The sequence below is a fragment of the Macaca thibetana genome, chromosome 11 (genome assembly GCF_024542745.1).
Source record: "Macaca thibetana thibetana isolate TM-01 chromosome 11, ASM2454274v1, whole genome shotgun sequence".
Classification (NCBI taxonomy): Eukaryota; Metazoa; Chordata; class Mammalia; order Primates; family Cercopithecidae; genus Macaca; species Macaca thibetana.
In genome coordinates, this window is record NC_065588.1 from 79369940 (window position 1) to 79384498 (window position 14559).

Consider the following 14559-nt stretch of genomic DNA (forward strand, 5'->3'; position numbering starts at 1 on the left):
TACATTTTGGAACTTCTGTACAATGGAAACAATTAGTACCTGTCATGACTTGCTTACATTGCTGTATGAATGATGTGGGGAGTAATTCTTCTCTTAATAAATACTAGAAACCAAGCATGTGTTAGACACACTAGTAGATTAGAAAGTGGTGAACAAGAAAGTAAAGATTTTTGCTCGTTAGTAGCACTTGCTATCTAATCTAACCTTTTGCCATTCAAAGTGTGGTCTACATGCTAGTAGCGTTGGCATCCCTTGGGAGCTTGTTAAAAACCCAGAATCTTAGGCCCACCCCAGACCTGCAGAATCAGAATCTGTATTTTAACAAGATCCCCAGTTGATTCAAGTGTATGTTAAAGTTTGGTAAATATTTGTTTAGCAGATATTGTAAAAAGTAATTCTGAAGTTAGAAAAATGTTTTGTGGCTACTTTTAAAAGGCCAGTTACTCATAGACTAGGTAAAGGAAGATTCAAATTGTATTTAAAATTTCAAAGAAATATATGCACATGTGTTTACTTAAATCAGACAATTTCTGTGAAAACTATAGGAAAATATAAATTGTTATCATTTTTATTGTCATTAGGCATTTATTTTAATACTGGAAGTGTTCAGGAATAATGGCAGGAAATATATGCTATCTCTGGAGGAAACCATCCATTGAAGCTCATATGAAAAAAGACAAGAGGGACTGAGTTAGCTGGTTCAAATCACTTTAATCATAGAACCATCCTTAGGTGATTCTTGGGAAATATTATCTCACAGTGTTAGCTCTTTGTGGAATCACAAATGAAAAACATGAAGGGGAGAAATTTCTTTCCTTTTGGGGAAGAAAGTCAGCTAAGGCAAAGAATAAGAAACAGAGATGAGAAAGGATGTAACAGATATGACGTGAGACAAGAAATGAGACTGAAAAGGAAAGAATAATTGAGAAAGTATATACAGTGTCTCCTGTGGGTACTCCAGACATCAAAAAGAAGAATATAATATATTTCAGGGCTTGATATTACTGAACAGTCAGAACAGCCACAAACTGCTGTCAGCAATTTAGCTGAGACGCTATGTCAAGGACAAAATCCACACCCACAACCTTATACTCAACCAAATTGCATGCAATTGCCTATGACAAGTCTTTGTTGGAATCCTCTTATCATGGCAAACATCCTCAGTATTTTAAATAGTGTCAGAGAGGAAAAAAAAAAAGAAAAAACTGCTGAGCCTAGAGCACAAATTTTCTGTAGAAATAAAATAGAAAAAAAAATTGAACGGCTTTACAAGAAACTGTTGCTCATGTACCAGACGGCTGCAATTTTTTTTTTTAGACAGCACAGACGTAAAATATACACTCTGAAGCATTGTTCTCTAAAAGTTAAATAAATAAATAAAGGTGCTTTTTGTTGTTATAGAGCAATGAGCTTCAATTTAAGGACTAAGAAGATTCAGGAATGGGCCATCCTATTATTGATTTTTAAGCTTGCTAGAAGAAGTTTAAAATTATTGATTTTAAGCTTGCTAGAAGAACGGAAGTTACTGGGAACATAGCCAAAAATATTATGCCACAATGTGGGATTAAACACTTTCCAAAGTCTCCTACTTAGGCAGTTCACGATTCAGTGATGGAGTGCTTAGTAACAGAATAGAACTGATTCCAGTTCACCTTGTCCTTGGGAGGTATTTACAATGCAATACAAATATAACCTCAATCCGTCTATTCAGCAAATATTAATTAGGCAACTAATATGTGCCAGTTTATAGTGAGGTGAGCATGTATTCAATCAAATTGAATGTACAAAAACCATAGTAGCAACTGAATGAATGTTAACCTTGAAGTCTGAGAAGTCAATGCCAGACTCATCATAGGTCCTATGGCTGGGATATCAGCAATGTGTTTGCCCAGATACTGTCAATGGTGAGATCTGTTAACTGTAAGTCTGTCAAGTGACTGGAGGGTTGGAGGTTTGACCTGGAGGGTGGAGGTGAGAGCAGTGTTAAACAGGAAAGGAAAAACTATTGATTGCCACATTTATTCTAGGGTATCTTTCTGCTTTATTCATCTTTTCAGCAATGAACTCCTTGAAATTAGGAATTGAATTTTTCTTGGTTACTATTTAGAGCAAGTAGCATAATACTTGACATTTATTTCTTCTAAACTGTTATTGAGCATGTGCTATACGATATTGTTGTACTAGCCACTAGAGAGAATACAGGAGTTAATAAAATTATGGTCTCTGACTTGTTAACTCTTACTAAAAAATGTGGAAGAAGGATATTGATCAAAAGATTTTATTTGAGATGAGGATCCAGTGCTATTGGAATGTATTATGTGGCTGCCTGTTTGAATGGAGGACAGAGAAATCATTTTTTAAAGACATAATTTAATCTGACATCAAAAGAATAAGGTGTTAGCTTGTTAATGTGGACAAGGAAGAGATGTTCCAGGCAGAACAAAGCACATGCACAGGCTCTGAGTCTTGGAGGAGCTCAGTACAAAGAATAAAACCAAGGCTCATCTGATTGGATCTTAGAGAATAAACACAGGGAAAATAGCCCTTGATGAAGTTGGAGATTTTTGGCTAGAGGTGAGCATATGCATGGCCTTGGGGGTCATTTCAGGGTCTAATGATTTATTATCCAGCACAATAGGATTTTAAGCAGGGGCCTGATAGAATTTTCATTTATCAAAAGATGAATTCAGCTGCTGTGGGAAGACTGGATGAGAGCGGACCAAACTGAATGAGGCAAGATTGGTTAAAAGATAGCAGCGGTGAAAGTCTCAAGATTCTAGTTGAGGAACTGCAGAGAGTGGCTGTCTAGAATTATTTTTGAGACTTCTTTTTCCTGAAATGGGGCAGTCATGATGATAAGTGAAATGCTGCCCAGCTCAAAATATCTACAATTGCTGGGTACAGTCCAAGAGACATTCTGTTAAATATATGGATGATCGGGTTTGAAAGTAAGGGAATTCTTCAAAGGCTACAAATTAAAACAAAAAAAAGAAAAAAAAAGAAAAAACAGTCTATCAATTAATCTACAAGGTATAAACCAGATTTCCAGATTAGGCTATTTAGTGGCATTGGACATTCCCTAGAGGTTTAGAGCCTGTCTTTCTTTTTTAATGAAAACTTTCAAATATACACAAAAGTAGAGAGAAATGTATAATGAACTCCAGGAACCCAACCTTGTCAACTCAGGACTCATTTCATTTATGTCTCTATCTACTATCGCCCTGCCTACATTAAATTGTTTTGAAGCATATTCAATAAATTACATCATTATTTCAGTTTTGTGATTAAAAATAAATATTCTTTAGTCATAGCTGTGATACTGTTATTACACCTGAAAAATGAACATTAGTCCTCAATAACAACAAATACTGAGTTACTGTTCAAATGTTCCCAATAGTCTGGCTTCCTTGTATGTGTTTTGTTCCTGTTTTTTTGAATCAAAATCCAAATGAGATCCAAATTACTACTGATTGACATGTCTTTTATAATCCATAAGGGATCTATCATTCTGTTTTCCTGACAATTAACTTATTGGAGAAACCAGATGATTAGTTTTTTAAAGTTTCCTGTATTCTGGAATCTGCAGGGCCTAGATTTAAAGGACCACTCATTCAAAGATCAGGAGATAAAATTCTGGAGTGAAGAGGGCAGTCACTTCGATCAAACAACCTTGGTAAAAACAAAGTCGGGAAACACAAAGCGACACCCTCAGTGGAGGAATTGAATAACACATTTTTCAGAGATAGAAGAGATACTTGCCTGTCTTGTGTTGTGAGCAGAGGAAACTGGCAGAAGTAAAGCAAATACTCTGAAAGGACACACTTTAAAATCAGTCTTAAGGAATTTACACATAAAAGTACAAGAGAATATGAGCTCATCATCAAAAATCACCAACATACAAGGAAAGTAATACCATGAATGAAAATGATTAGAAGCAACAAACCAAGAATCAGACTATCAAAACTGCTGATTTTGAAATTATCATGTACAGAATTTGAAGTATTTAACAGCTAAAAAAGAGAGATATGCTGAAAGTATGAAAAAGGAAAAATTTATCTTTGCTATTAGATGAAACACTATCTAATTGTTTTACTGATTTCTAAATTAAATGCACATAGTAGTTACTGGTTAGGGATAGAAAAAGAAAATTTCTAAATTATCAGTTTTGATTGTCCCAATTTGAAAAGTCTGATTTGTCAAAAAACTGACTGGAGCATTTAGATTTTAAAATAAACTGACTTCTATTACAAAATAGAATATAGAGACACAGTAAACAACAATTACACAGTTGGAAGAAGAAGTAAATAGGAGATACATCCGAAGAAATTATGGCTGGGCGTGGTGGCTCACGCCTGTAATCCCAGCACTTTGGGAGGCCGAGGCCGGTGGATCACAAGGTCGGGAGATTGAGACCATCCTGGCTAACATGGTGAAACCCCATCTCCATTAAAAATAGAAAAAATTAGCCGGGCATGGTGGAGGGCGCCTGTAGTCCCAGCTACTCGGGAGGCTGAGGCAGGAGAATGGCGTAAACCCAGGAGGCAGAGCTTGCAGTAGCTGAGATGGTGCCACTGTACTCCAGCCTGGGCAACAGAGAGAGACTCCATCTCAAAGAAAAGAAAAGAAAAGAAATTATAAAAAATGCAACCCAAACCATTTAATGCAAAGAGAAATTCCACTATACAACTAACTGAAGTTTCGGAAGGTAAGACACGAAATGGGAGGAGTTGTAATTAAAGAGATAAATGGCTGATATGTTTCCAAAAATTATGGCAGACATCTAATCCCATATTCAAGAAGTACTCCCTCAGTCCCCCAATCTCAAGTTGGAAAAATAATAATAATAAAAAATCCAGCTAGAAAAAACATAATGAGAATTTAGAACACCTGGGACAAAGGATGGATCTTAAAAACAGACAGAAAGAGAAAAGAGATTATCTCTAAGTGAACTACAATTAGAATTAGATTTGCAGGTAATTTCTCAAAAACAAGAGAGAATTTATCGATAATGTAACAAGAAATCTAAACAAATTATCTTCAAAGTGTTAAGAGAAAATTGTTATTGTAGAATTTTACTACCAGTAAATTTTTTTCAAGAAGGAAAATAAAATACAGACGTTTTCAAACAGAGTATGGATCATTATTTATAAGAGATGGTCACTGAAGAAATGTCTGAAAAATGTACTTTAAGAATAAGGAAACTAATTCCAGAAGGAAAAATGACAGGCAAGCATGTGAGAAAAATCTAAACAAATATCATTCAAAACAAAAATTAGGATGCTTTATATTAGAGATTCTTAATGAGAGAAACTCTTGAACATGTATACCAAGAAACATTTGCAAAAATGCTCAGAATGGCTTTTTGAGTAGTAGCCAAGAATATAGAAAAAAATACTTAGTACTCATTGACAACAAAACGTATAAATTAATTTTGCCGTATTCATGCATTAGCTATTAGACAGCAGTGAAAATGAATAAACTGCAGCTATTTGCATCAACATGAATGAAGTTAAAGAAGGTAATACTGAGTCAGAAAAGCAGATTTCATGCTGGGCGTGGTGACTCACGCCTGTAATCCCAGTGCTTTGGGAGGCTGAGGTGGGCGAATCACTTGAGGTCAGGTGTTTGAGACCAGCCTGGCCAACATGGTGGAATGCTGTCTCTACTAAAAATACAAAAAATTAGCTGGGCGTGGCGGCGTGCACCTGTAATCCCAGCTACTGGGGAGAATCCCTTGAACCCAGGAGGCGGAGGTTGCAGTGAGCCGAGATTGCGCCACTGCACTCTAGCCTGGCCTGGGCGACAGAGTAAGACTCTGTCTCAAAAATTAAATAAATAAATAAATAAAAATTAAAAAAAAAATAAGATTTCAGAGAACATTCATTTTATCCTATTCTTATAGAGTTTAAAAATAGACAAAACATAATTATACACTAACTCATTCAGGCTTACATATATGTGCAGTGAAGCTAAACTAAAAAGAAGGAATGATAAATAAAAAATTCAGTCACAGAGGCAAAAGTGATTTGTTTAGAAAACACAGGTTTTGGCCTGGCGCGGTGGCTCACGCCTGTAATCTCAGCACTGTGGGAGGCTGAGGCGGGTGGATCATGAGGTCAGGAGATCCCAGACCATCCTGGCTAACACGGTGAAACACTGTCTCTACTAAAAACACAAAAAAATTAGCCGGGCATGGTGGCAGGCGCCTGTAGTGCCAGCTACTCGGCAGGCTGAGTCAGGAGCATGGCGAGTGAATCCTGGAGGCGGAGCTTGCAGTGAGCCGAGATCGCGCCACTGCACTCCAGCCTGGGCAACACAGCGAGACTCCGTCTCAAAAAAAAAAAAAAAAAAACCAGAAAGAAAACACAGGATTCAAACTATTAGTACACCTTTACTTCTTTAGCTAAATGATGGGAAAGGTATTTTATCATTATTGTACTTTAAAATGTATATATTTCACTATACTTTTCTTATATATCTTATAATAATGTTTGTAGTGGCTGAATAAATGAGGGAATGCTAAGTATCTACTGTTGTAGACATACTACATATCTGAATATTATAATTTTGATCAGCATAAATAATTTTCATTCATGTATTCTTTTATGCATGCAAAAGTATTCTTTTGATTCCACAGGTCTATAATCTGATGGTAGAGTAGACTCTGAAAATAGATGGAGCTTATTATTTAGCAGACAGAGCAGGTAATAAAAAGATGCTGAAAAATGGAAAATGTTACATACTGATAAATGCCCAGGAAAAAACAAGTAGGATAAAAACAAATGGCTAGAGAGTGCCTTGGGGAGTATCGCTATTGAGGGGAAGAGTACTTTATATTAGAAGAAAAAAGGAAGTTCCCTCTAAACAGGTGACCCTGGGTGATCTGAAAACACTGGCTATTTAAATCAGAAACTGAGGACAGGACCATGAACTTATAGTTGCATTTATAGATCCTGAAGTAAGTTGCATTATTTGAGTGTCCTAGTGTCAGCAACCTGTCAGTATTTATCATTCTCTAACAATTTAAGTGCAATCATGGATAACGGGCAATTAAACAAAAAAAGACATGTTAGTCTAAATTACAGAAAAAGGAGTAGACTGACATTTGGAAATCTTGTGTTCTAGGTGGACAAATTATGCAAATTTTCTACATCATCAATTCTATCGATTATAAAAGATAGAATTGGATTGGATGATGTCTAAGATTCTTTGAGTGTAAAACTCTAAAAGTGTATGAGGAAATAAAGGCCAATTTGGAGTTTTGTTTTGTTTTTTTGTTTTTTTGTTTTTGTTGTTGTTGTTGTTGTTGTTGTTGTTTGATAGATTCTAGCTCTGCTGCTAGGCTGGAGTGCAGTGACGCAATCTCGGCTCACTGCAACCTACAACTCCAGGGTTCAAGAGATTCTCCTGCCTCAGCCTCCGTCACGCCTGGCTAATTTTTGTATTTTTAGTAGGGATTTCGCCATGTTGGCCAGGCTGGTCTCAAACTCCTGACCTGAGGTGATCTGTCCGCCTCAGCCTCCCAAAGTGCTGAGATTATAGACATGAGCCACCATGCCCAGCCGAGGATTTTTTTTTTTAAAGAAGTTATCATTTAGAGTAAGTAAAATACATATATGGGTGTGTAAGAATTATTCAAACTAGCTTGTGGCAACCTGACAATTATTAAAGCCATTAGTAAATACCAATGTGCCTGTTCAGATATAAACCAAGCATTTCTTTAAAATGATAGAATTGTCATTAAAATATTTTGCATATTCAAATCAGTGATTATGATATATGGGTGTCACGTGCATGAAGGTGGGGATTCCATTAGATGGTGATTCCATTATATAGACTTTCAGCTTCATAATGGGGTTTTCATTTGAAGCAGTCACAGCCACAAATTAATTTTCTATTAACTGATGATCTCATCAAGAATGAAGCAAAGGCTATTTAGGTTTCCCTGAATTTAGCAGTAGTTTCTCAGACTTTCACAAACCGCTGGTTTTAGCACTGAGTTGTAGGAGAGGAAAATGAAAAACAATCTGTTTTTATTTGTAGCGTGATTACAATGTCTGATTTTAGATGGAATCTAATGAACTTGGCTACTTTATAATTTTATCAGCCACCTTATCTCATAAAATTAGAAGAAGGCATACTGGGTCAACCTTTCATCAATTTACTAATTATAAGAATAATGTAGCATTCTTTGTTTCCTATTACCTTTGAATATTTTAATGAGATGAAACCTAGCTTTTCAAATGTACTGCTTCTACTGATTGTCAATATTTGACAGGTCATTTAGAAAATGTGCCAAAGCATCTACACACTAGTTTTTCTCTCTTCCCTTCTATATTGTACTAAGTAGTGGAAACGTTTTTCCTCTATTATTATTTCACTGTATTGAAAAAAATATTTGAAGTTGGAGTTTTTAAGGATGGTTAGTTGAAACGAACAAATTCTGTAAAATTTCATCTGACTGTAGCTTTAAAACATAAGAGCTTCATTGAGGCCAGGAGTAGCTTCCAGGCTACAAATCAACAAATGACATTTTATAATTTTAGTTTTCATAATCCTTTTTAAAATTTGAATATGTATGTATTGTTTTCTCTCAGCACTCTTGTCTAAAGTCAACATCTACTTTGTGTAGATATAGAGGTTAACTTATGTTTAAGCATGACTTCAATTATGAGAATTGAAGTTAGAAGACCACATCTTGGCTATAAGTAATTAACACTCTTTGCATTTTGGGGAAATGAAAAATAATGAGCGATTTGAAGGGTAATAAAGGTATGTGAGGAAAGGTGAAGAGCTAGTCTATTTGCATGTTAATTAAATAGAATAAGGTTAATATTTTATACTATCATTTGTTTCAATAACTGTATTTAAGCCCATTCAACCTGTCAGTGAGAGATAATGGGCTTCAAGTTCTGAAATGTAGAATCCTGTACTATTTTTCAAAGTGTGAGTAATTCAATATTTGTTCTGCATAAGGCTCTGGTAAATATAGGGTTTCTTTGTCAAATCAGTTTGGAAATTTCTAAATACTCTTTCATCTCTCAGAATTTTAACACACATTCTCAAATGAAGAGCTCTGAGAATTTATGCTAAAGAAAAATCTGTTTAACTTTACTTGACTGACATTTTCCTGCTATCCTTGCATATGGATCTCTTTTTGTTATGAATATTTTTTTTCACATAATGCCTGTTACGTTTCTATAAAACTGGAAACATGGGGAAGCTTTGTGTGGTGATAATAGGATGAGTCTCACTTTTGTTTATAATAACAATAATTAATAGTATAACAAGTGACAATAGCTGACATTTATTAAGCACTTACATGTCAGATACTGTTCTAAGATCTTTACATACATTAATTTGTTTAGTGCTGGAACAACTACCATTAATTAGGTATTTTAATTTTCCCTATTTTAAAAATGAGGAAACTGGGCCTCAGAGTCCACGAAATTCACTCCTGTATCTTAAACCCTAACTTTTCAAGGTGTTAGTCTGCTTCTCGGCTAAAATAAGAGACCCATTATGGAACTACATCTCAGTGTCCTCTTCTGCATGTGAAGTTCTGCATTTGTCAGAAGATTGTTGAGAAAAATAAAATTTCAACATAAATACCGATGCTGTTTATGGACTGCTTTCTATGAAAATAACAAAAAGTTCTCTCTGAAATGGAACTACACTTAGGACCTGAAATAATTATTTAAATTTTTATGGCCAGGGATGGTGACTCACACCTACAATCCCAGCGCTTTGGAAGGCCGAGGCAGACGGATCACCTGAGGTCAGGAGTTCGAGACCAGCCTGGACAACATGGTAAACCGCATGTCTACGAAAAATACAAAAAATTAGCTGGGCGTGGTGGTGGGTGCCTGTAATCCCAGCTACTCCAGAGGCGGAGGCACAGGAATCGCTTGAACCCGGGAGGTTGAGGTAGCAGTGAGCCAAGATTGTGCCATTGTATTCCAGCCTGGGCAACAAGAGCAAAACTCTGTCTCAAAAAAAAAAAAATTATGTTTATTTATGCTAATCTAAGCATATTTTGTAGTCATTTTACATATTTGGGCAAATACAAATAGCATAATTTTTAGATTAAATTTGTCCACAGTTTCATTTTGGAAGAGATGTTTCTGCATGAGACATAACTTTTCTTCTAATGCTGAGATTCTGTGATCAATTAAGCTGATGATGTAATTTAGTTTAATTTTAAAGATTCACCCTGAATATATTGAAGCTAACTACAAAATACATGCTGTGGGAAACAAACCATTCTTATTTATCTTTTGCGTCCTAAAGCCACGACTTGAAGGAATCCTTCCCTGACTGCCCTTTCCTCCCCATTCTATACCCCTCTCCCACCATCTAATTAGGGTTCCAATAATATTTTTTAGGTAGCTTTTATTTTTTTACAGCAGTTTTTGGTTCACAGCAAAACTGAGCAAAAAGTAAAGAGTTCTGATGTATTCTCTGCCCCACCCTCACATAGCCTTCCCCACTATCAACATCTCACACCAGAGTGGTACATTTGCTAAAATCCATGAACCTGTGTTGATAAATCATCACTACCCAAAGTTCATAGCTTACTTTAGGGTTTGCTCTTAGTGTAACACATCCTATGCATTTTGACAAATGTATAATGACATATATCTACCGTAGTACCATATAGAACATTTTCACAACCCTAACATTTTTCTTTGCTTCATTTATTATATTTATTCTTCCTTTTCCTTAATCCTTGAAAATCAGTGACTATCTTTCTTTTGTCTCCAGTTTTGCGTTTTACAGAATGTCGAAAGAGTTAGAATCATTCAGTATGTCATCTTTTCATGTGGGCTTCTTTTACTTAGTAATCTGCATTTAAGGTTCTTTTATGTCTTTTCATGGCTTAATTGTTCTTTTTTTTTTTTTTTTTTTTTTTTTTTTTTTTTTTTTTTTTTGCACCAGATAGTATTCTATTGTCTGCATGTGCCACAGCCTATTTACCCATTCACCTATTGAAGAACATTTTTGTTGTTTTCAAGTTTTGGCTATTAAGCTACTATGAATAAAGCTATTATAAGCATCTGTATGCAGGTTTATTGAGGATATAATTATTTAACTCATTTGAGTAAATACCAAGAAGCCCAACTGCTGGATGCTATGGTTAAGAGCATTTTTAGTTTTGTAAGAAACCTCCAAACTGTCTTCAAAAGTGTCTGTACTGTTCTGCCTTCCCACCAGCGATGATGGGATTCCCAATGTGCCGTATCATCAGTTTTTGGAGTTGTCAATGCTTTGGATTTTGGCCATTGTAATAGGTGTATAGTGACATATCATTGTTTTAATTTATAATTCCCTAATGATATGATGCTGTGCATGTTTTCATATCCTTGTGTGCCATCTGTATATCTTCTGTGGTGAGTTATCTATTCAGGTCTTTGTTTTTAATTGTATTTTTCGTTCTCTGATGATGATTTTTAATATTTATTTATTTTAGATAACAGTATTTTATCAGGTATACCTTTTGCAAATATTTTCTCCCAGACTGTGACTTATTTTCTCATTCGCTGATAGTGTCTGTAGCAGAGCAAAAGTTTAAATTTTAAATTTTGCAGAGTAAAATTTAAATTTTAATGAAGTCCAGCTTAGCAATTACTTTTTTGATTGTCTTCGGCCATTTGGGCTGCTATAACAAAATACCATACATTTAAAGCTTATAAACTGCTTGTAGCTTGTAAACATATTTTTTACAGTTGGGGATCCCAAGATCAAGGTGCCAGCATATTCAGTGTCTGGTGAGAATCTCCTTTCTGTTCATAGATGGTACATTTTAGCTGTGTCCTCACATGGTAGAAAGGGCAAGGCAACTCTCTGGAGCCTGTTTTATAAGGCCACTAATCCAATTCATGAGGGCCCTACTCTCATTATCTCATCATGTCTCAAATGCCCTACTTCCTACTGTCATTACCTTGGGGTTCAGGATTTCAACATATAAAATTTGGGGAGGATACAAACATTCAGGCCGTAGCAGTGTTATATCTAAAATGTCATTGCCATACCCAAGGACATCTAGATTTTCTCCCGTGTTATCTTCTATGAATTTTACAGATTTATGTTTTATAATAAGTCTATGATCTATTTTGAGTTAATTTTTGTAATGGGTGTAAGGTCTATGTTTAGACTCTTTTTTTTTTTTCCTTTTTGCATGTTGATGTCCAATTGTTTTAGCATCATTTGTTGAAAAGCCTATCTTTCCTCCACTGTATTGCTGTTGGTCCTTCATTGAAGATCAGTTGACTTACATAAGTCTATTCTGTTCCATTGTCTGTCTATTCTTTCCTTAGTACTTGTGCCTTAAATACTGTAGTTTTATAGTAGTCTTGGAGTCAGGTAGCGCCACTTCTTTGACTATGTTCTTCTTCAGTATTGTGTTAGCTATACTGGGTCTTTTACTTCTCCATGTACACTTTTGAATTAGTTTATTGATATCCTCAGAATAATGTACTGGGGTTTTCACTGGAATTATCTTGAATCTATAGGTCAAATTTCAAATAAATAATATCTTGACAATATTGAGTCTTTCTATCCATGGATATGGAATATATCTCAATTTATTTAGCTCTTCTCTGTTTCTTTTATCAGAGATTTGTAGTTTTCCTTATGTAGATCTTGTATATATTTTGTTAGATTCAACAGTATTTTAAAAAATTAAGTCATTTAAGTGCTTCTGAAAAATTTAAACCCACCTTTTCAACTACACTATGGGCTACATGCAATCAAAGCCAATTACAGCGTTATTTACTACTATATATCTAGTGGTGCATGGTAGACATTTAAGAAATATTTGTTAAATGAATGAAATAGTAAATAAATGAATGCCATATATGCTGAGCTATATTATATAGTGAATATTGGAATTGTCTCCCCAATATCCATTCCAGTCCAAATGAATGGTCTAGCCATGTGATAATCAATTACTGCTTGCCAGTGATTTATTTTTTATTTTTTTATTTTTTTTTTGCTGAAATGTGTAGAACCACTTTTACCCACAAAATGCTAGGAGAAGTCTACTGGAAGTTTCTGGAAAAATTTTTCTCACTGCTAAAAGAGGGCAAATGAGTTTTTTTTCCTTCTTCCTCAGTCATGTTGCAGAATCTTGATCCAACATCTGGAATTTATGCAGCCATCTTGTTACCAACTCTAGTATGAAGACAACATGAAGAATGAAAGTATAGAAAGATTATTAAAAAGTAAATGTCACACTTAGTTTTGAATAATATATGGTGCTCATGAATCAACCAATCTTGGAGTCTGCTTTTCCTCTGAATGTCATAGTAAGTGAGATCATAAATATCCTAGTTCTTTAAGCTAATTATAGTATTTCTATTATGGGAAAAGTTTAGATATTTTAAAATCTTTTTACTTAGAAAAGTTTTTGTTTGAGTACTACCTAAGCTAAAAACAAATATTCCCATTGGTTAGAAGCATAAAGATCCTGACACTCTTTTGTTGATACTAAGATATATCCACCTCCTCACACTCACTTTCAGGAATACACTATGTGCTTTCGTTCTGCCTTAGATAATTTTTGCATAAATATTTTAAATAGATTCTATGACATAATTAGTAAGTAATTTTGTATATCAAATTGCAATGTATATTTTCTTGAAAAAAAATCCAGAATACAATAGTCATCACCAACTTGAATTATTGACATATAAAAATAATAACCTCAAAATTGACCTCCATTAAAAAAATCCTAAAGTGTTTCAATATCTCCTCAAGCAGTCTTTGTCTTTTTTAGTTATCAAATTTCTTTATACACACACACTCACTCCATACTCTCTGTCTCACAAACACCCCTTTAAATTCCAACAATTATCTTTGGGCTGCCTGCATAACTTTGAAATGAGGGGAATTTGAACTGTGAAGTGGATTAAAAGGTTAATTGCCTAATCTTAGCTTCCTTCCTGAAAAGACTATTTTGATCTATACAGATTTCCTCTCTGGAGGCTAGGAATGTTTTGAAATATAATTAAATAAATCAGTCTTATCTCTAAGATTAACTGCTTTTGCATAATAATTCCAATGTTAGTATTTTGACAACTGATATTTTTTACATAATTGTTTGTGGGGGAAAAAAAGCCTCTGTTTTTATGCTATTACATTTGGAAAATTATAATCTGTAAACTTTGTTTCTATAACAAATATTTTAGAAAATGTCAAACATTTGCATAAACCTTGTATATTTTGCTCTTCAAGATACTCACAGTCTGGAAATAAGTAAACTCATCTGAAAAGTTAGAGATATTTCAGAAAACAATTCTACTTTCTATTTTTATTAAATACTTATGATGACAACGTGACCCTTCAAAGGTGTTACAGAAATACTTCATTTGAAATGTTTTACATTAAAAAAACCTTTGATAGGTCCCAGTATAATTCTCTAAATTGCTGATGAAAAATTGGAATTATTATCAGCATACCGTTAACATTTAAGCATTGCACATTAAGTAGTATGAATTTGAAGCATTTTATGTCTTAAATTTCCCCAATGTGTTATTGGCTTGCATTTTCACACTTTGC

The 14559-nt window shown here is 34.6% G+C and overlaps 1 long non-coding RNA gene across 1 annotated transcript in view; it reads left to right on the plus strand.

Annotated features, from left to right (window-relative positions):
• LOC126930820 (uncharacterized) overlaps positions 1-13285 on the plus strand; it is a 38885-nt gene extending 25600 nt beyond the window's left edge. The window contains exons 3-4 of the long non-coding RNA XR_007717687.1: positions 9716-9810; positions 13115-13285. This is a non-coding gene — a long non-coding RNA (uncharacterized LOC126930820). The remainder of the gene's footprint in view (positions 1-9715; positions 9811-13114) is intronic.
• The last annotated feature ends 1274 nt before the right edge of the window (positions 13286-14559 follow it).